The following is a 22860-nucleotide window of genomic DNA, read 5'->3' on the forward strand; positions in this document are numbered from 1 at the left end:
AATAGCTAAAATTAAACCCCCTTGTCTACATTTAATGAACTACTTTTATTTAAAAGAGTAAAATGCTGTGAAATGGAAAATGCCTTGAAATTAGAGAGTTACAGAAACATGGGGCAGCACATCCCTCCTTCAGAACTGCTCCTCCTAATGGGAATGGGTACCTTTGGTCAGTATTTGAAATTATGTCCAGACTTCTTAAGAGGAAGAATTCTCCTGTATTCATCTTCAAATCCCAAATGCCCAGTAAAACGCCAGGCATAGAGAAGTCATGAAGTACTCGCTGAATGAATGAGGAAGAGAAAGCAATAAATGTTTGGGGGAAATGATACAACTACAAAGCCAGTTCTCACCCTAATTCCCATTCCCCACTTTGCCCGCTGTGTTCCCAACATCCCCTGACTTTAAAAAGAGTCCCCAGGAAGACAACTGGCCTTGGCATCAGTAAATCACCAGGTTCCCTGATGACTCCTGATTCGGCATTCCACCAAGTCCAATGAATTCCCTGTTCAAATTGATATTTTAAATCCTCATCCACAGTACTAAAGGAAAATGAATCTTCCCAACTTCTTGTTTTGGCATCTATTTTCAACATATCCCATAATGTTCTCTGCATTTACTCTCTTCTGCTAGTATGAGAATGGAACATGGGTTCTTGAGTCGATGGATTCTTTCTTGCTTTTGTGTCCAGCTGGAAAGCTACTTAGTTCATCTTCTTTTAGTAACAGATTTTCTCCCAGGACTAAACTTCCCAGCAAGTTCAAAGGCACTCTCAGCTCCCCCAGATCTGCCAGTTAACTTACTGCAGCCACATAGTACTGCCTTTGATAATACAGCCCTGCTCAGAGTCAGGCTTGTCTCTATCTCAGGATAAAATAAGGTTTTATCATGCTGTCAAAGCCCTGGATTTTGGCATTGTTTCCAAAAGGGTGTTAAAACATTCCCAAAGGATGAACCCTCTTGAACTAAGGAATCACTGAGGGGAAAGGAATGCAAGCAGGTCTGACGGGCTCTGCAGCTCCCCCCTGATTTATTGTACGTTGCTTTATAGGGACAAAATGTTCATTCTGCTGAGTTCAGTAAAGATGAGACACTCTCTGTGAATTGCGGGTTTCACCACATGCAACTGGGTCATGTTTATCAAAACTCAGGTGTGCTCATCACTGAGTTAGTAGTCTCATTATTCATTTGCCTTCAGAATGTTTATCCCAGCACGTACTGTACCACTCCAGTGTTTTTTTTCTTTTTAAAGCTGAGATTTTTATCAGCATTACATTTTCTGATGAGCTCTTTAGCGTTTAAAGTACATATTTTTTAAAGTCAGAGCTCTACATCTGCAAGTACAAGCTGGTCCAGGATAAATCAGACCCACTCAAAATACAAGGATTATGGTTAATCTTTCTGTTATTGTTGTTGTTAGAAAAGTAGTTTCCCAAATTGCAGAAAGAAAAAAAGAGCAGAAGAAAAATACAAATTATTCTAGGCTGTTCTTTTGGTATGTTTCTTTTTAGTCTTTTTTTTTAATAAATAACATTTTGAATTTATTAACCTGTTATAAGTGTGCCCCCATTTTGCTACAGACTTGACTTTATTTATAACCATAGGCTTTATACAGGTGGCTTTTGACAAGGACAGGTTTTAGTGAACAAAATTACGCTAGGAATTACCAAAAAAAAGTAAAGAAAGAAATCCAGGTCATCAACCATTTTTCATTACATTATTTTTCATCATTATAGTTCATCATCAAATTATTTTTCAAATGTATTTCAGAGTATTGCAGTTTCAAGCAACATTTGTTAGTACATTGTGTATATTTGAAGGGAAATTCTGAACTTGTTTTAAAGTTTATTTATTCAGCCAAATTTCAATGACTCTTTACCTTTTTTCTTAAAAACTAAAGAATCCAGTGACAGCGAGGAGGGTGAACTCCCAGAATTCTGAGTTCTATGGGAAACTAGTTTGTTGGAATGTATTCCCCAAGGTATACAAACGTTTGGCCAGTCCCAATTTTTGTTTATTAAGATATAGTTGACTTACAATAGTATATGTTTCGGATGTACAACACAGTGAATCACAATTTTTAAAGGTTGACTCCATTTACAGTTATTATAAAATATTTGCTATATTCCCTGTACTGCACAATACATCCTTGTAGCTTATTTATTTTATACATAGTAGTTTGTATCTCTTAACCCCCTACCCCTATCTTACCCCTCCTTGCTTCCCTCTCCCCACGTTGGTAACCACTAGTTTGTTCTCTATATCTGTGAGTCTGTTTGTTTTCTGTTATATTCACTAATTTGTTTTATTTGTTAGATTCCACATATAAGGGGTATCATATAGTATTTGTCTTTTTCTGTATGACTTACTTCATTGAGCATAATACTCTCCATGATGTTGCAAATATCAAAATTTCATTCTTTTTTACAGCTGAGTAGCAGTCTATTGTCTTTGTGTGTGTACGTGTGTGAGCGTATGTGTGTGTTCCACATCTTTATCCATTTATCTGTTGATGGACACTTAGCTTGGCTCCATATCTTGGCTATTATAAATAATACTGTTATGATCATTGGGGTCAGTTCAGTTCAGTTCAGTCGCTCAGTCGTGTCCGACTGCTTGTGACCCCATGAATCGCAGCACGCCAGGTCTCCCTGTCCATCACCAACTCCTGGAGTTCACTCAGACTCACGTCCATTGAGTCAGTGATGCCATCCAGCTATCTCATCCTCTGTCGTCCCCTTCTCCTCCTGCTCCCAATCCCTCCCAATAACAGAGTCCCTTTCCAATGAGTCAACTCTTCGCATGAGGTGGCCAAAGTACTGTAGCTTCAGCTTTAGCATCATTCCTTCCAAAGAAATCCCAGGGCTGATCTCCTTCAGAATGGACTGGTTGGATCTCCTTGCGGTCCAAGGGACTCTCAAGAGTCTTCTCCAACACCACACTTCAAAAGTATCAATTCTTCGGCGCTCAGCTTTCTTCACAGTCCAACTCTCACATCCATACGTGACCACAGGAAAAACCATAGCCTTGACTAGATGGACCTTTGTTGGCAAAGTAATGTCTCTGCTTTTCAATATGCTATCTAGGTTGGTCATAACTTTTCTTCCAAGGAGTAAGCGTCTTTTAATTTCATGGCTGCAGTCACCATCTGCAGTGATTTTGGAGCCCCCAAAAATAAAGTCTGACACTGTTTCCACTGTTTCCCCATCTATTTCCCATGAAGTGATGGGACCAGATGTCATGAACATTGGGGTGCATATATCTTACTGGGGTGCATATATCTTTTCAAATTGATTTTTTTTCCTTCAAATTTATGCCCAGGAGTGGAATTGCTAGATCATATAGTTCTATTTTTAGTTTTTGTGGAACCTCCCTAATGTTTTCCACAGTGGCTGCACCACTTTAAATTCCCACCAACAGTGTAACAAGGGTTTCCTTTTCCCCACACCCTCAGAAAATGAAGATCTTATTAGAATCTAATGAATGACACAATGCAGATAGCCTGTCCCAAGTCCCTTGTGCCCTCAAAATTCAAACGCAACATTCCACTTGCTCCACTTTAAAGTTTAAAGAAGAAAAATAAGGTGATATATTGGAAGATTTGGGAGAGTGAGCAAAGATGAAAGGAGCAGTGTTTTACGTTTGTATTTCTTTTATATTTGATATCCTTCCATATTAAAGAGGGAAAGAAAACACACAAGAATACGAGGGGCAGTGTTTTTAATAAAACTTTGGCTGCTTTTCTGTAGGAATCAATGCAAGTAATTTTATCTCTTTGCGGGTCATTTCAAAGCAAGGGGGAAGAAATAAGTTGACAGGATCCCATAAGGTACTTGGAAAATGCACTCTTGTTGTGCCTTATTTAAGTCAGCTAGGAGAGAAAAGGAGGTGGCAACCCACTGCAGTGTTCTTGCCTGGAGAATCCCAGGGACGGCGGGGAGCCTGGTGGGGCTGCTGTCTATGGGGTCAGACACAGAGTCGGACACGACTGAAGTGACTTAGCAGCAGCAGCAGAAGCAGCAGGAGAAAAAAAAAAAAAAAAAAAAACTGAGTAAAAAGGCAAGATTCCACTCAGATCTAGTTCTGCTTCCTATTACTTTTAGGAAAGAGGGAAGGAAGGAAGTGAAGAAGAAAGGGAGGAAGGGAGGAGGGAGATGGGGGGGAAAAAAAAGAAACCCTCTCAGACCCCATACCCTGTATTACAGCATTCACAGTGGACTTCTAAAAGGGTAATAATATATCTCAGTATTTTTTTCAACTAACATTTGACTAATTGTACAAATTTGAGTTTCAGGTTTCTTTAGTGAAGAAAATTATAATTATAGTTTTCTGACATGATTTGAAAACTTAAGTCAGCATGGAGACCCTGCTGTCAAGCTGGGCTGCCATTTGAGCTCACAAGGAAGGAAATCCTTGGAAAAGTATTTTATAGTCCTGCCCTCAGCAGTTCAGCTGTGCTTCATTTCAAGATGCATTTCTGCCTCATGTGTCATAATAACCAGCTAAACTTCTTGCCCCTTGGACGGGCACTTTTGGAAGATCAGTAGGAGAATGTACTTGGGCCACATTCTCTCCCAGGACAGCTACAAGGCAAGCTGCCATAGAAAAGGAAACAGGACACATTTGACTGGTTCTGGGTTTCCTCCTGAAAGCAGGATGTAGACAGAGCTTTCTGAAAGGGTCACAGAAGTTTGCAAAATCCTCTCTGCCCCTGGCTGATTGAGTGAAACAGAGCTCATTGCTCTGATTGGAAATCATGTGAAACTTATTTATGCCATTTTTTATTTTCTCTCTTTAACTTCCTATCAGACATTGAGCAGAGGTTGCATCTGAATCTGGAGCTAGTTACAATCATGCTGGAAGTAACATTCAATAGAGGGTGAGAAGCCAGGTGAACCGAAGTAAACACGGGTTCTTTGTGAACCAAATCACCACTGTACGCCCCTCTTTAAAGCCTATGAACTCCTGAGTAGTTCCCATAAATCCCAGCTGTGCTGAGAGGATTTGTGCCAAGCCTTCCACCAGTAGCTTGCATCCGCATGCATCGGATTCGGCTGTCTCTTAAATCTGCAAAACGTTATCTGCCCCACCGTGCACAAACTACTGTCCCGGACTGTATTCAATCCAGATGGGCGGCTTTACGACTTCCTGACTTCCCTTCAATTGCAAGTATGAATATTTTGAAACCAGGCAACTAGGAGACCAGTATCCCAGCTAAATGGGAGGTGTATACTGTTCAGAGAAAGCTTTTTAAGTGGCCTCCTAAGAAATGAAATAATGCCCCCTTTTCCTCCTGGATGTCTGGAATTTTCAACCCCTCAGAATGTCCACCAGATCACATTTACAAAATACATACTTTGGTAATGCTATGGGTCACACATACTTCTCAGTGAACCAGCTTGATCCCCATGCCTTTTGCTCTCACTCACAAAGGCAAATCAGAATGCAAATGAAGTTAATTGTCACAGGAATAAGCTCCAACCTATTTTTTAAAACAATTTACAAACACTGGCACTTCACTATTAGTAACAATAATTTACTTGTGACAGTTGATCAGGCTCAGAGATATTTAAACCCTGATCCACTCAGCCCACCACCACTCCCAGAAGTACCTCCAAATGAGCACATATCAATCAAATATAAGATAGCAGCTGGTTTCTGTGTCTACTTCTGCCCCAGGGATAGGGGCCAAGTCTTAACCATCACTTTGAACCAGTGATAGTCCAGTGCCCAGGCTGTAGCAAAGATTCAATAACAATTATGAAAACCAAAGGAAAGATACATTTATGCCTGGACTATCTCTAGAAAGATCCACAAAAGAAAAAAACCTGATAATGGTGACTGTCTCTAAGCAAAGGAACTGGGAGACTGGGGATGAGAAACTTGCTTGTCACTGTTTATTATTTTATACTAATGGAAATTTTTACCCTGTATGTTGTATTTAATAGAGTAGATTCGGATAGATGTTTATTAAAGAAATAAACAATAGATGAATGAACAAGCTACAGTCCAGGGTTGACGCCTGAATATTTTTAGCCGCAGCAACTTAATGGCAATGGCTTTTCCTAGCCCTGAGTTTCAGATCCTTCCAGTGACTCATGGTAAGCTGTGTGCCAGGTCAAGAGAATGCTGACACCCTGACTGACTCAGTGTCCAGACATTCTTGGCCGAGGAGGAGACAAAGAACTGTCACAAAGACTAGATTTCATTGGTCCCATTTTGATCCATTCAGCAGAAATGGAAATACTGTTTCTCTCAATATTAGATGTCCTTTGTCTGCAATGAACCGCTATAGTTAGTTCTTTAAAATAAAGCTCTAATCAAAGCTCAAGGAAACCTGGAACGCTTTAGGGAAGAAGCCCATTTGTTTCATGAGTTTGTGGCTCCTTTTAGCCCCCACAGAGGCATTTTTTAAAAACTTTTTATTTTATATTGGAGTTTAGCTGATTAACGGGGCTTCCCTGGTGGCTCAATGGTAAAGAAACTGCCTGCAGTGCAGAAGACCTGGGTTCAATCCCTGGATCATTAAGATTTCCTGGAAAAGTGCATGGCAACCCACTCCAGTATTCTTGCCTGGAGAATCCCCTGGACAGAGAAGTCTGGAGGCTACAGTTCCTGGGGTCGCAGAGTTGGACACAACTGAAGCGACTTCACATGCATACATAGCTGATTAACAATGTTTTGATAGTTTCAGGTGAACAACAAAGGGATTTAGCCATACGTAGACATGTGTCCATTTTCCCTCTAAACTCCCATCCCATCCAGGCTGCCACATAACATTGAGGTGAGTTCCCTGTGCTATACAGGAGGTCCTTGTTGGTTACCCATTTTAAATATAGCTATCCCACAGAGGCACTTTAATACAGTCAATCCAAAAGCACTGGCTTTGAGATCAAGTAGAACTTTCCTAACTGCCCGGGGCTCCAGAATCCTCAGTTTTATGTAAACTGGGAGACAATGATATCTATCTGACCAACTTCTGTTAGGCCTAAATTAGCTAATGTGTTTAAAATCTAGGGACAGAGTGCTCCAAAAGTAGTCCCTATTATTTTTATCCTCACATAGTTCCATGGTCCCTTTTCCCCTTAAACTGGCTGGGATCAACGCCAGTCTTTGCTTTGAGACAAGCTCTGAGGCTCACCTCTGACATCCAACGATATTGCAAGTTGAAGAACAGGTCACTCCCTCCTCTAATGAACATACTGGGACTTGCCAGGTAGCACTAGTGGTAAAGAACCCACCTGCCAATGCAGGAGACATAAGAGATATGGGTTCCATCCCTGGGTCCAGAAGATCCCTAGAGGAAGGCCTGGCAACCAACTCCATTATTCTTGCCTGGAGAATCCTGTGGACAGAGGGGCCTGGCGGGCTACAGACATAGGGTTACAATGAGTTGGACACAACTGAAGCAACTTAACAGCGCACACATAATGAATATACAGGAGTTTCCCTGGTGGCTCAGATGGTAAAGAATCTGCCTGCAATTTAGGAGACCTGGGTTCCATCCTTGGGTAGGGAAGATCCAGGAGATAGCGAAGGACAGCGAAGCCTGGCACGCTGCAGTCCATGGGGTCACAAAGAGTCAGACACAATTTAGTGACTGAACAACAATAACAACAATAATGAATATATGGGAAGCCTGGTGGCTCAGCGCTAAAGAATATGACTGCAATCCAGGAGATGCAGGTTTGATCCCCGGGTCAGGAAGGGCCCCTGGAGGAGAAAATGGCAACCCACTCCAGTATTCTTGCTGGGAAAGTCCCATGGACAGAAGAGCTTAGCAGGCTGCAGTCCACTGGGTCTCAAGGAATCAGACATAACTGAACAACTGACCACACACACACATAATGAATATATGTTGTGCATGGTGTTTTGACCTGTCACTGTTTTTTTCTTTGGCTGCACACTACAGCATGTGGAATCTTAGTTCCCCCACCAGGAGTGCAACCCACACCCCCCACATACCCACACAGTGGAAGGTGGAGTCACAACCACCACCAGGAAAGTCCCTGACATGTCACTTCTTTTGCCTAGAGTTGTAGAGTAGCAATACATCTGCTAGTTCTCATAACTCCCCATGTTATCTGTCTACCTATCATAATCCCCAATCAATCACCTTCCAGAGCGCCTCATTTTATTCAGCCGTGCCAAGATTATATAGTTTGGAAGGTGGAGCCGGGGGTGGGGGGGATTGAAAAAAAAAAAACAAAACAGAACTATATAGTTTGATGGCTGCCCCAGTACTGTTGGAAATTTGTCAGCTCTGCTGTTTGAAGGGTGTTAGAAAGATGTCAGCACTGGATCAGACTTTCTAGCAGTCTGTCGTGCCAAGAGCATTTTTAATGAGGGTTTTGTTTTGGGGGGGTGGTTTTGGAGTTGGGGGATAAGAGAACTGAGACTAGACTTTTCGAAACCACAATCCCAAATTCCTGAATGTTTGGCAAGTTTGCCAGGAGGTATAAGCTCTGCTCGAGCCTGTCTGGCCGCTGCTGTCATCTAGGCCATCTGATGACTGGCTGGGGCCGCCAGGGGCCCTGCCTTTCCCAGCATGTAAGTGTGCAGCACTCCCCACACTCCCTTCCCTGACAATGCCAAGAATCAGAAACAAGGGCCCAGACTGTTAGCCGGCCCCGCATGAGTGGCAGCTTAGAGGGCCTTTATTGTGCCTGGTGCACCGAGAGCAGATTGTTATTCTGCAGGCATGGATTAGAGCCTGGGCAAAAGCCGCCACGCTCGCTGGTACCCAGGGCTGGGCCCTGTCCTGGGCCCTGTCCAGCTGCTTCTGGAGAGGGGAGGGGGCTGCCGTCCTACAGAAGTTCAGTGGGCCATGTTCCAAGAATTATCTCTAGAGAGCCCATTGGAAGGGGGAAACATTTGTTTTCTGAATTCAAAACACCCTCCAATTCCATGAGTCTGTTGTTTTCCCTCACCTTCCCTACCTCCCCTGCGGCAAAATAGCATCAACCCTACTTTAGTATAGTTATAGGCTCACTACTCCATTTATCATCACTTGAAACTTTATATTTTGCATGAAGCTTTATTAGATAAAGATTTCAGTTGGAAGCAGTTGTTCCCATTGTCTGTTGGATCATCAGTGAGACAACACTCCCTGGAAGGTTAGCCCCTATAGATTTTAGCCCGGCTGCTGGAAGAATAAACATACTCTGTTTTTATGGTCCTTTTCCAGACTAGAGGATTCTGAGGCATCAGTCCATGAAATGACTCCCTCTTTCCTCCAGGTATTGAAATCCCTAGAGGAAGTTTGAAAGCTCTCTGTCGCTTTCTCATTGGCCTGAATGCCTAACAACTAGATTTATGGAAAACTTTGAAGTCAGCTATGAAGGTCTACTGCAAAGTTAAATGATCACTGTTTTTAAAAATCTTCCTAATTTCTCTGCCAGCAGAGATGTGCTAGAATCAGCATCACACTTTTGGTGATGAGGTGCTGAAAGGCTTTGCAGCAATCAAAAAATGAAGGAAAACATCTGGGCAAAGTGAATGGCAGGACATGGTGACCAAGGAGATTGGCAGAAACCATTTTGGGGAAAAAAAATTGTAAAGGATTCCACATACACATATCACATCCTCTACTTCACCTGCCCCCCACCCTCTACCCTCATCCCCCCAAAATGGAATTCATCTCATTCATTGAAGGAACGGAAACATCAAGTGCAGAAGGATTGTTCAGGATGGAGTCTGCAGAATTTTCCACTTCTCTTCTCCCACTCACCCCCTTCTATCCTGAGCCTGGAATATCAAAGACACCAAAGGTCTTAACTCTCTTTTCCCACTGACTCAGCCTCACCATCGTGGGTGGGGACATCAGGGAAGTGTGCATGAATTTTTCTAAGCCCTTTTGCTGGTTCAAGCAAAAGGCAAAGGAAGTGAAGGAATCTGTCTGATGCACAAAGCACAGACTATGATTCTCCTCTAAGACATGTGCTCGCAAGTAGGCTATCATTATTTGAGGCAACTGTGAGTGTAATTAAAAACCCTTCAGCACTCCAGTCATGTTTCCTGTCAGAAGGGCAAGATGACACACTGAGAACTGATCGAACTTAACTCTTTAGGCAATGCAAGCAGTGGGTCATGGAATGTGCACACACCCTCGTACACATGCGTGTGTCAGCCAAGATGAACGCGCTTCACCCATTCTTGAAAACTATTACATTTTATTCAAATAATTTTTACAAGGAACAGAATTAGAGGGATGCAGAAACCTTTCATTCATGCACTCATGATAAATATTTTTGACATAGATAAAAGAGGGTGCATATTATTGAATAAATGAAACAAAGGTTTCTAGAACTCTTCGACTTTAGTCCTGAACTCATATACTTCAGTGGTACATTATTTTAGAATGACATTGAAAATCAGTCTCAGTTAAAGAGAATGTAATGACAAGGTGGTAGGAAGTGTAATCTCTAGGTAGGAGATTTTATTATTGTTCCCCTACTCAGCACAAGAAAAATTAACATGAATTAATAAAATAATAAAAATTAATATGAAGACTGGCGGGGGAGGGAAACTGTTCACTTCATGAAGCTTTTGCCTGGGAAATCTGATGCCTGTTTTGGATAGTCTTCCCTCCAAAATAAGTTTGATAAAGATACACGCTTCTGAGGAAAGCCACTTTCTGGAGTTCCGATGCCTGAGCTTATAAAAGAAGAACATATCAGATGGAAGAGAATAGAAGAATGTGAGTAGGGGAACCAAGAGTTCCAAAGCCCCTCTCCTCTTCTGCCAGTCTGGAATTCAACTCAAGACCAGCATGCCCATGCCCAAAGTGTCTTCTCTTCAACATATCAAAGTAAGATCTAGGAAATCTAGTTTTAAAAACAAATGAACTAATCACAGGTGAGGTTTATTTATCCACCTCCAAAGTAAGGGGTAACAACAGTTCATTCCTTCAGAGTATGAAAAAGTGTATACAATTTTAAAAGGCCTCTTAGTTACCTCTTTCGTACTTCATCTAATTATTAGTGCCAAAACCTGTTAAATCTGGTAGCAAAGACGACTGCTGCTGTGTAATGTTCACTGAGCATTCAGTATTTTGCTAGCTGGAAATAGGATTTTTTAATTGAAATACAGATGATTTATAATGTTGTGTTAGTTTCTGATGTACAGCAAAGTGATTCAGATCCACAGGTAATATATCCTTTTTTGCCATTATAGTTTATGAAAATATATTGAATATAGTTCCCTGTGCTATATTGTAGGTCCTTGTTATTTATTTTATATATAGTGGTGTGTATCTGCCAATTCCAAACTCCTAATTTATCCCTCTTTCACCCCCTTTCTCCTTTGGTAACAATACATTTGTTTTCTATGTGTGTGAGTCTGTTTGTATCTTGTAAATAAGTTCATTTGCGTCACATTTTTAGATTCCACATCTAAGTGACAGCATGTGGCATTTGTCTCTCCTTCTAACTCACTTCACTTAGTATGGTGATCTCTAGATCCATCCATGTTGCTGCAAATGGCATTAGGAAACAGCATTTTCAAAGCATGGCATCTACCTTGAGGAAGTTCACCTAATCAGGAAGAAAAAACTTTTGTTTGCTGTCTAGATGTGTGATTAATCACAATGACTCACTCTTCTATTTTGAGCTCTGCCAGTTCACCCTAGGCAGCCCTGGGAAAATCACTTAAATCTCTCCATGCATCAGTCTTCTCATCTGTAAAATAGAACTAAGAATACCAGTCTTCTACAGCCATTCAATGAGAAGTAATTAATATATGAGATCTTCAGATGAAAGACTCTCTGGATGTGCAGAGGGCTATACACAAACAATAAAACTGCACCTATACACAGCTGGGCTTGGTTCAAGTGAGAAGAGACAAATTCCTGTAAGTTCTACATTCCGTCAAGACCAGGATATATATCTACCTCTTGATGGTATAGGGCTTAGACTCTGTCCAGCAGAAATATAATGTGACCCACATATGTAATTTTAGATTTTCTAGTTGCCAAATTAAAAACATAAAATGGAATAATTGTAATAAAAATAATTGTAATAATTTATTTGATTTCCCTTAATATATCCAAAATATCATTTCAACCTGTAATCCAGGTGAGCAAGTGCTAATGAGCTCTTTGACATACTTCTCCTTTTTTTTTAACTAAGTCACTGAAATCTGGTGTGTGTTTTGCATTCACAGCATCTCTCGATTCAGATTAGCGTAGTTTCAAGTGCTCATCAGTCACATGTGGCCAGTGGCTCCCATACTGGAGAGTTCAAGTCTAAGAGCTCCTGAAGCCCCAGGTTGTAAGTAATGTCCACTGATCCATGCAACTTTGGTTTCTCTTAGGTTATAGGTCAACACAAATATACTCCACTCTCTTCCTCTGTACTGTTGGGCTTCAGAGAGGTTGATGCTAGAACTTCTAGTAGCACTCAGGAGATTAGCAAGATGGTAGTGGAAGATGCTACAGAAAAAAGTAAATCCTTCCCACTTCTCCCATCCTCATATAAACGTGTCTTGAGACATTTGGGGGCAAGTTTCTTGTGTTTTCTATCATGATCGCCAAAATCATGGCATCCCACAGAGAGCACACAGAGTCACAGCATCATCTCTTCACCCCTAGTCTCAAAAGAACATTCAGAAATGATTCCCAGGATCATTGGGAATCATTTTGAAAATTGAAATGATTCCCAGTAAAGTTGATGAGAAGTTGAAGTGCAAAAAACAAAATCTGTTTTATTTTTGTTGTTGTTATTTCACGTATTTGGAGGGAAATGACTATTGGATCTTTGGTTTCTTTGGTTCATATATATAAGAATAATCAACTAACCAAAGGAAGATACAAACTAATCGACAAAAGAGAAAGAGGGAATTGCATCAAATTATTAGGGACCTAAAACCATTACTGATTTTAAACTTGAAATACGTTTGTTTTAGATAAGTTCTAACTCAAAGGATTTTTCAGTCAATTTGAAACAACCAGTCCACAATGTAATACTACATAATGGCTTGAATAATACAAAATGCTCAAGAAAAAAATATGTCTAATGTGGACATGTTAACCATTTCACTCTTTTCACTGATCTTTGGAAAACACTATCTTTTCTTTCTTATCTCCAAATATCATACTGAAACCTTTAGTTTCACCTAAACTCCAGTCTTGAATTTGCCCCAGGATTCTCCTTAGTATCTTGACCACTAGCTCATTCTCTGTGACCCTCTTTATGCAAATTGCTGCCTGATCTTGAGTCTTTCCAAGCTGACCTCAAGTCATTAGATGTTTATTGAACATCTACCAGGAGTAAAACCTTGTGCAGGGCACTGCAGGGACCATAAATATGGCAGAGGACTTACTCAAGCTGCATATCTAAAAGAAGTAGTAGAAAACATACATTATTTCACCCATAGGAGAAATACAAAGAATCCTTTACACAAGAGTATTGTAATCAGCTCAGGCCGCATAACAAAATAGACTGGGTGGCTTAAACATTAAAAGTTTACTTTCTCACAATTCTGGAAGCTCTAAGTCCCAGATCAAGGTCTAGCAGGGTTGGTTTCTGGTGAGAGCTCTCTTCTTGTCTTGTAGACAGCTGTCTTGGCTCCCATGGCCTTTCCTGAGTACATGTGGAGACAGACAGCAAGCTACCGGGTATCTTTTCTTATAAGGGCACCAATTCCTCAGACCAGCACCCCACCTTCATGACCTCATCTAATCCTAATTACCTCTCAAAGGCCCCATCTGTAATACCATCACACTAAGGGGTTAGGACTTCTAGATATGAATGTTGAGGAGACATAAACATTCAGTCCATAACAAGGGGTCTCAGAATAAAGACACTACCCAGTGGGTTGATCAGAAGAAGATTTTATAATGGAAGTTGCACCTGACATAGCTATCAAGGTGCCCTCCCTTCTGGGCACTAAAAAGTCATGCATCAGGGGTCAAGGGAATGAAATATCTTTTGTACATCAGTGCAGCTATTTCTGATTCATGGGTCTGTTACCCTGGATTCAGTTCATGTGGCCTTTACCCCTCCCTCTTGAGCTCCAGCCCTGGGTGTCCTTCCATCGTCTAGACATTTCTACCTTCTAGACCCATAAGTATCTAAAACTCAGCATCATCAAACCAGTATTCATTATCTTCTACAAAGGTCCGTCTAGTCAAGGCTATGGTTTTTCCTGTGGTCATGTATGGATGTGAGAGTTGGACTGTGAAGAAAGCTGAGCGCCGAAGAATTGATGCTTTTGAACTGTGATGTTGGAGAAGACTCTTGAGAGTCCCTTGGACTGCAAGGAGATCCAACCAGTCCATTCTGAAGGAGATCAGCCCTGGGATTTCTTTGGGAGGAATGATGCTAAAGCTGAAACTCCAGTACTTTGGCCACCTCATGCAAAGAGTTGACTCATTGGAAAGGACTCTGATGCTGGGAGGGATTGGGGGCAGGAGGAGAAGGGGATGACAGAGGATGAGATGGCTGGATGGCATCACCGACTCGATGGACGTGAGTCTGAGTGAACTCCGGGAGTTGGTGATGGACAGGGAGGCCTGGTGTGCTGCAATTCATGGAGTCGCAAAGAGTCAGACACAACTGAGCGACTGAACTGAACTGAACTAAACCACCCAACTTGTCCCTGCTCCTACCTTCCCCTACATTTTGGTGCCAACACCCTCCATTACATCATTCAGCTGTCAACCTCCCCCTTTCTTAACTAAAGTGTCATATCCACTGTCCCCCTTCTTATCTCTATCCCCTCCTCACAAATTCCACTGCCTATACTTTGGTTCAGACCATCATCATCTTTCTTATAAACTACTGAAGGACTGTCATTGTAATATTTTAATAATAATAGCTGCCATGAAGCAGGAGCTGTGCTTGCCCTTCTTTGCCAGGCATCACCATATGGTGAGCGGGCAGCCAAGGCAGGTGGCTTTGTATGTGCTATTCATGGCTGTGATTGTAAAGTCTGGAGCTCTATCCAATACACAATAAAAACTCAATAAATATTTATTGAGGCCAAAAAAATAATAGCTGCCATGTATTGAGAGCTTTCTAGATGGCAGCTTCTGCCCTGAATACTTTATAGGTGTTGTTTCCTTTAAACTTCACAGCTATCACAATTTGCATTTTACAGATGAGGAAACCAGGTCAACAGAGAGGCCAAAATAGCTTGCCCAAACACACAGCTGCTAATATAGAAAGCAGGTGTTGGATCTCAGCAGTCTGAATCCAGAATTCTCTCTCTTATCATGACCCTAATGTATTAACATTCTACCTTCTCAGCAGTGAACCCCCTCCTTCCAGACTCTGCATGTGTGCTAAGTTGCTTCAGTAATGTCCAACTCTTTGCAATCCTATGCACCGTAGCCTGCCAGGCTCCTCTGTCCATGGGATTCTGCAGGCAAGAATACTGGAATATGTTGCCACGCCCTTCTCCAGAGGATTTTCCCAACCCAGGGATCGAACTTGTGTCTCTTATGTCTCTGGCATTAGCAGGTGGGTTCTTTACCACTTCCCACCTGGGAAGCCCCCACCATCTGTTCTTCCTCTGTTGCCATAATGATCTGTCTAAAATACAAATCTAATGTTCTCATTCCTGGCTTCAAACCATTCAACAGCTTCTGTTTCCTATATGATAAAACTCCATGGAAACCTGAGGCCACAAAGCCCTCCAGACAGCGGCTCTTTCTTCCTCTCCAGCTCTGACCACTCTTGCTTCCTCACGTCACTTCTAAATACTTACCATTCTCAGAATATGTCTTTCCACCGCTTGCCTCCAAAACGTCCCATGTGCTGCTCCCTCTTCACAGAATATCTTTTTTCATCAATTCTCCAAGTTTCTTCCCCTTCAAGCTCCTATGCATTCTGAATAGAGCTTCCCCCTCGAGGAAGCGAGGCAGTTAGTTAGAAATCATTTGCCAAAAGGGAATTCCTGAATGATTACTGTGTCAAGTGACCAATTGACCAAATTTAACAAAAAATTTAAACTATTTAGAACGTTTACAACAATTTTATCTTGAATGGAATGGATTCTACACTTTTGAAGATTTCTGTGGAGTTATAGTTAGCCGGGTTAATCAACTGATCCAAGGACCCTGGCCTGCAGATTTTTTTTTTTTCTTGTGTTGACTGATGCATGTTATTATGTTTGAGATCCCAGGAGACTGAGTGATTAGGGTCTGGCTATGTGTCTTTATCTCTTGTCCCTGTATCTAGTGGAGTGTGGAATATGCTAACACTTTAATAAATGCCATATTAAGCTGAATCTTATGTCATCAATAAGTGAGCACTTATAGGTACTACTATCATTAATCCATCAGAAAAGGTAATTGCTAAACAAAACAAATATACATCCTAGAAACTTTGAAGTCCTAGAATATGTATATTCAGGACTTTTCTTAACACGTTTGGGACCCACCTTGAGTACAAATGGAAGGCCACATACCTACCATATGCAGAATATTTTGATGTTATAAAAGCAAACACAAATATTAAATTAAATGTATTCTCTTTACCTACAAAAAGGTAGCTTAAAAATTGTTTGGAACTCAGGATTGAATTCAGATTTGAATTCAGATCCTTCCCATACCATTGATTGCCAATGGTAGTGTGGGGATATCCAACCCCAAATTCTGGCCCTTGGTACCTAGCCCCTGACCTGTGATCCATACCTCTTTCTGCTCTCAGCTCAGTTTCACATTGTGAAGTCTCACACACACACACACAAACACACACACACACACACTCACATGGACATCCAGCCACCTAAAACAACTGGCCCTGTGTCTACCTTATGATACCACAGTGGTGCAGCCCACTCCCCTCAGGAGATGAGGCCCTGGAGTGAGCTGACGTCATTGGGGCAAGGAATTCCCAGTCCCATGGAGCTAGAATCCCCTTAGCTCACCATTATTAAATATTATGTTGGAAATGGAAACGTATCTATGGTATATTAAATTTCAAAAGTGGGGTTTGAAGCTTTTAAGACGTCTGCTTGACAATCTATTTTTATAAAAATTATATATGTATATAAAGGCATAGTACATAAAAAAAATCTAAAGAAGTATACATCAAATTTATTATGGTTATTATTATCTCCAGATGCTGGGATCAAGTATGATATTTTTTTATTATTGCTTACTTGGATTTTATGTTTTCACTATGAATATGCATGACATATGTCATTTTTTTAAATAATAAAAGTTAAAATCAAAAACATTAAAAAATAATTTACTTAACTCTGGGATCATTCCTACACTATTTAAGTGAAACATGGTATTTTTCAAAACCTCAGAAATTTAGTACTTCCTATCCAGTAGTAGTATAGGATTTATAAAACATACTGGAGAACCCACTGGCTGGTGAGCAAAATGCATGAGGCTATTGAGGGTCTCCTATTTACAGACATGTGCTCATGAGGCTATGAATGTATACATTTATACTAAGTCATAGAAAAATACTCAGAGTGTACAGTGCATACGTGTCCATCCTGGTACCCAGAATTCTTCGAACACAGAAGTACTCTGTTCTCCATAGAGCCTGTCACTAACTCACTGTCTGAATGTGGGAAAACTGCTGTGGGCCCCAAACAGTGGAGTCAAGCTATAAAACTAGTTGTTAGCAAGATGCTTGCAGAGTCTCATGGAATGATCATCCACCTGATTAATATTACTGCACTAACATGGAAGGGAAGGATATTATTTGTTAATAATCCAAATAATTTTAAGGAATGTTGTGTGTGTGTGTGTGTTTGTGCTGGCACCCATGCACACACGCATGCACCTTATCCCATATACATATGCAAACTGTAAATGGAGCATGGATGTTATATGCCTGGCATTTCAATAACCTTAGATATTGTTGGGTATTTTTTTCCATTGAAAGTAACCTTTTGCCTAGAGATGGAATCAGAATAATCATATACATTTTCAACAGTTTCAGTGAATACAAGTTGACCCAATTATTCCCTCAAAGTGTTCAAGCTATAAATTAATTCTAAACTAAGCTTCTCTGAACTTATTTTTAAGAGTTAGTTTAAATTAGCATTTCCTGCCATTTGTAATGAAAAAAAGTGCCATATATAAATAAGAATGTGACAACATTTCTATTTTCAGGGGATTCTATCTAGACCAAAAATATTCACTTCAGGATAAACACCTGATGGGGAAAAAGTCCATTTCCAAAAGAACTGTTCTATTCCTTTCATATTCTAAAAAATTGATCTGTACAAAAATAAGAAAGTACTATACGTTCAGAAGTTTTATGATTTTATTTCTCACAGTACTAAAGTGGCAATGTAATTGCCTTCTTGAGCTATACTGATAGAAAGGAGAAATAAAAAAAAAATTATATGGTGAAAGAAAATGAAAAACATTGAACATATTGCCATAACAGGCCACATTCACAGTCAAAATCTTGTATCTATTCATTGTATTTACTTGTCTAGGCAGCTCTCTGCTGATTGGAAGGATGCATCCCTTTGGGCTTTATGGAATGTGTGTGTGTGTGCGTGTGTACAGTATTAAGCTTGGTACTTGGGTTTACAAGATAGCCTCAGAAGCCTATACCTAACCTAGAGCAGAATAGGCTAGTCTTGGAAATGCACCATGATTTATAATATTATTACCACGAGGAAATGAATTCTAAAACATAGCTCAGGAAATCATTTAACCATCCTCCTTCTCCACTTGCTTGCACTTTTAGACTCAAGAAGAAAGAAGCACAGTGGCTGAGAATTGCTTCTGGCATCTCAGGGTTAGAGGTAGTTTGTGTCTCTGTTTGCTATTTGTTTATTAACTGTGTTTTGTTCTAATTATAAAAGAAATGTAGTCCATTATAAAAATTAACAAGGCAGAATATAGAACTTAAGAAACAAACATCCTATTTCTCAGCTATACCCACACTACCAGTTTGGTGTAGTCCTGTGCTTCTCATATAGTTGTTTATGGTTGTGGTATCATACATAGTATTCTGCCAATAGGCCTGTGAAAAGATATTCAACATCATTAGCCATTAAAAACTGAAAATCAAAATTACAGTGAAATACCACTTCACACTTATGAGTATAGCTATTACCAAAAAGACATAATAACAAGTAACATACTAGTATGGATGCAGAGAAGTTGGAACCTTTATACGCTGTTAGATGGAAGGCACATCCACTGTGGAAGATAGTCCGACAGTTTCTCCAAGTGTTGAAGTAGAGTTCTCATATGACATAGACGTCTGTCTTACTGATGATCCCATTTATATGAAACGTCCAGAATAGGCAAATTCAGATGGAAAGAAAGTAGAGATTGGCTGGGACAAGGAGGAATGAGGAGTGGAAGCTAATATGTACTGAATTTCCTTTGGGAGTGATGAAAAGGATCTAAAATCAGATATTAGAAGTTTATGACTCTGTGAATATACTAAAAACTACTGAACTATGTAGTTTAAAGAGCACACAATTTTTAATGAATTTTATGCTGTGTGAATTATATATCAATAACGTATTATTAAACCATATGTATTAGCTGTGTGACCTTATTTAATCTCTGAGTCTTAATTTCTTATCCCTGTAGGGTTATATGATGGTTTATATATATATAATTTACATATAAATTTAATAAATATTTATTTGTAATCATTCTTATATATGTAATCTGATGTTTATGCATATATATGGGTTTCTCCGATGGCTCAGTGGATAAAGAATCTGCCTGCAATGCAGGACACAGGAGACGCAGGTTTGATCCCTGGATCAGGAAGATTACCCAGAGTAGGAAATGGCAACCCACTCAAGTATTCTTGCCTGGGAAATCCCATGAACAGAGGAGCCTGGTGGGCTACAGTCTATGGGGTCGCAAAGAGTCAGATATAAGCAACTAAGAACTCACTTACTCAAACATATATAATCACTATTTTAAGTTTTATATATATATATATATACATATATATAAATGTATATATATACGTTTTATATATGCTTATACATAGAAAAGCAGAGACATTACTTTGTCAACAAAGGTCCATCTAGTCAAGGCTATGGTTTTTCCAGTGGTCATGTATGGATGTGAGAGTTGGACTATAAAGAAAGCTGAGCATAGAAGAATTGGTGCTTTTGAACTGTGGCGTTGAAGAAGACTCTTGAGAGTCCCTTGGACTGCAAGAAGATCCAACCAGTCCATCCTAAAGGAGATCAGTCCTGGGTGTTCATTGGAAGGACTGATGTTGAAGCTGAAACTCCAATACTTTGGCTACCTGATGCAAAGAGCTGATTCATTGGAAAAGACCTTGATGCTGGGAAAGATTGAGGGCAGGAGGAGAAGGGGACAGAGGATGAGATGGTTGGATGGCATCACGAATTCAATGGACATGGATTTGGGTGGACTCCGGGAGTTGGTGATGGACAGGGAGGCCTGGCGTGCTGTGGTTCATGGGGTCACAAAGAGTCAGACATGACTGAGCGACTGAACTGAACTATATATATACAGACATATAAATGTATATACATAGCTATACATCACTTAACACCTTGCTGGGCACAGAGCAGCCCCTCTGATAAAGACAGTTATTACATTAAATTCTTCATGTTACAGCAAATCTCCTTTGTAACATCAATTTTATGTATTTTCTCAATGTAAAATAGTTATCAAGTCTCCATATAATTTCTTCATCTTGTATTTGAAAATCCTAATTATTAAGCTACTCCTCAGTTCACCTCTCTTCTCAATGAGTAGATGGACATTTGTAACACTTACCTGACTGGTGATTTTACATTTATCTGCTTGATTTCATTAAAGTGTGTCTTGTACTAAACCATTCCAAGAAGGCAGGGCCCATGCCTGTTTTTGTTCAATCCTGAATCATCAGTGCTAGCCCAGGGCCAGACACATGTTAGAGCTTAAGAAATAGTTGTTGAATGAATGAATGGCTGGCTGGATGGATAGATATTATATCTGCTCAGTGAGTGGCCTTCCTGGAAATGGGTGGTTCTCAGCAAGAGTTGGGGTGTGGAGAAAAGGCAGGTTGTCATACAGGATACAGATTGTCATATCTGAATCACCTGGGGTGATTTTTTTGAAGTTACTGGCAGCTTCTTCCCAAGACATGCCATATCAGAGCTTACTGTGTGCTACTTCAGGGGCAGGAAGGCCCACTCCACCCAAGATATACCTCATACAGCCAGTCACTGGTGACATAAATTTCCTTCATAGGATACAAAACCTTTCATTCATAATCAGAGATAAAGGTTAAGGTACAAACACCTTTGGCCTCTGTGCTATGATAGAAACACCACTGATTAGACATAAACACATCTGGTCTTAGGTTTGACTTGACTTTGGATATGAATATATGACAAGAAGGGCTTCTCAGGTGACTCAGTGATAAAGAATTCACCTGCCAATGCAGGAGACGCAGGCTCAATCCCTGGGTTGAAAAGATCCCCTGAAGAAGGAAATGGCAACCCACTCCAGAATCCCATGGAGAGAGGAGCCTGGTGGACTTCAGTACACAGGGTCACAGAAGAGTCGGACACAAACAACAATACAATGCACAAGTTTAAGACCTGCTTTGGCATCACCCAGTGATGCTTCTACACATAAGCTGCAAGAATAGTTTCTTGTCTACTTTATTCTTATTTTCCAACATGTGTTCATTTCTTTTAACAGAGCCCTAGTTGCTAGTTCATATTCACCTTTGATGCAGCCTCATTCCTAAGATCCTCTGCTGTACTCAAAGTCTGTTTTTACCTTTTTTAACTGTAAAATATAGCACCTATTTTGCATGGAACACAAATGTTTGGTTAAATGGATTATTATAAAGTCAACATCTGTATAACTAACATAAGTTTACATTATACATTACTTACATATATGCATTATGCATATGTAAAGGGTTATATTAGTTTCATTAAATGTGAATTAAACCGCAATAAGAATGATTTTTAAAGGAAAAGTAAAAAGACATAATACACTATAAACACCTCAGAAAATCCCCACCCATGATTCTTTTCTAATCACAACTCTTACATTCTTCACTAAAGAAAATTCTGATTCCTAAGGTATTTACTTTTTTTGCTTTTCTTAATGGATTTACCACTTAAATATGCATCTCTTAAAAACAGTTTAATTTTATCTACTTTTCAACTCTCCATAAATAGACTCATATAATCTGTGCTCCTTTTCATTATAGGGGACTGGAACGCAAAAGTAGAAAGTCAAGAATCACCTGGAGTAACAGGCAAATTTGGCCTTGGAGTACAGAATGAAGCAGGGCAAAGGCTAATAGAGTCTTGCCAAGAGAACGCACTGGTCATAGCAAACACCCTCTTCCAACAACACAAGAGAAGACTCTACACATGGACATCACCAGATGGGCAACACCAAAACCAGATTGATTATATTCTTTGCAGCCAAAGATGGAGAAGCTCTATACAGTCAGCAAAAACAAGACTGGGAGCTGATTGTGGCTCAGATCATGAACTCTTTATTTAACTCTTCTTAAATTGAAGAAAGTAGGGAAAACCACTAGACCATTCAGGTATGACCTAAATCAAATCCCTTATGATTATACAGTGGAAGTGAGAAATAGATTTAAGGGACTAGATCTGATAGATAGGGTGCCTGATGAACTATGGACTGAGGTTTGTGACATTGTACAGGAGACAGGGATCAAGACTATCCCCATGGAAAAGAAATGCAAAAAAGCAAAATGGCTGTCTGGGGAGGACTTACAAATAGCTGTGAAAAGAAGAGAAGTGAAAAGCAAAGGAGAAAAGGAAAGATATAAGCATCTGAATGCAGAGTTCCAAAGAATAGCAAGAAGAGATAAGAAAGCCTTCTTCAGTGATCAATGCAAAGAAATAGAGGAAAACAACAGAATGGGAAAGACTAGAGATCTCTTCAAGAAAATT

This window comes from Bison bison, unplaced genomic scaffold (genome assembly GCF_000754665.1).
Source record: "Bison bison bison isolate TAMUID 2011002044 unplaced genomic scaffold, Bison_UMD1.0 scf7180017864042, whole genome shotgun sequence".
NCBI lineage: Eukaryota > Metazoa > Chordata > Mammalia > Artiodactyla > Bovidae > Bison > Bison bison.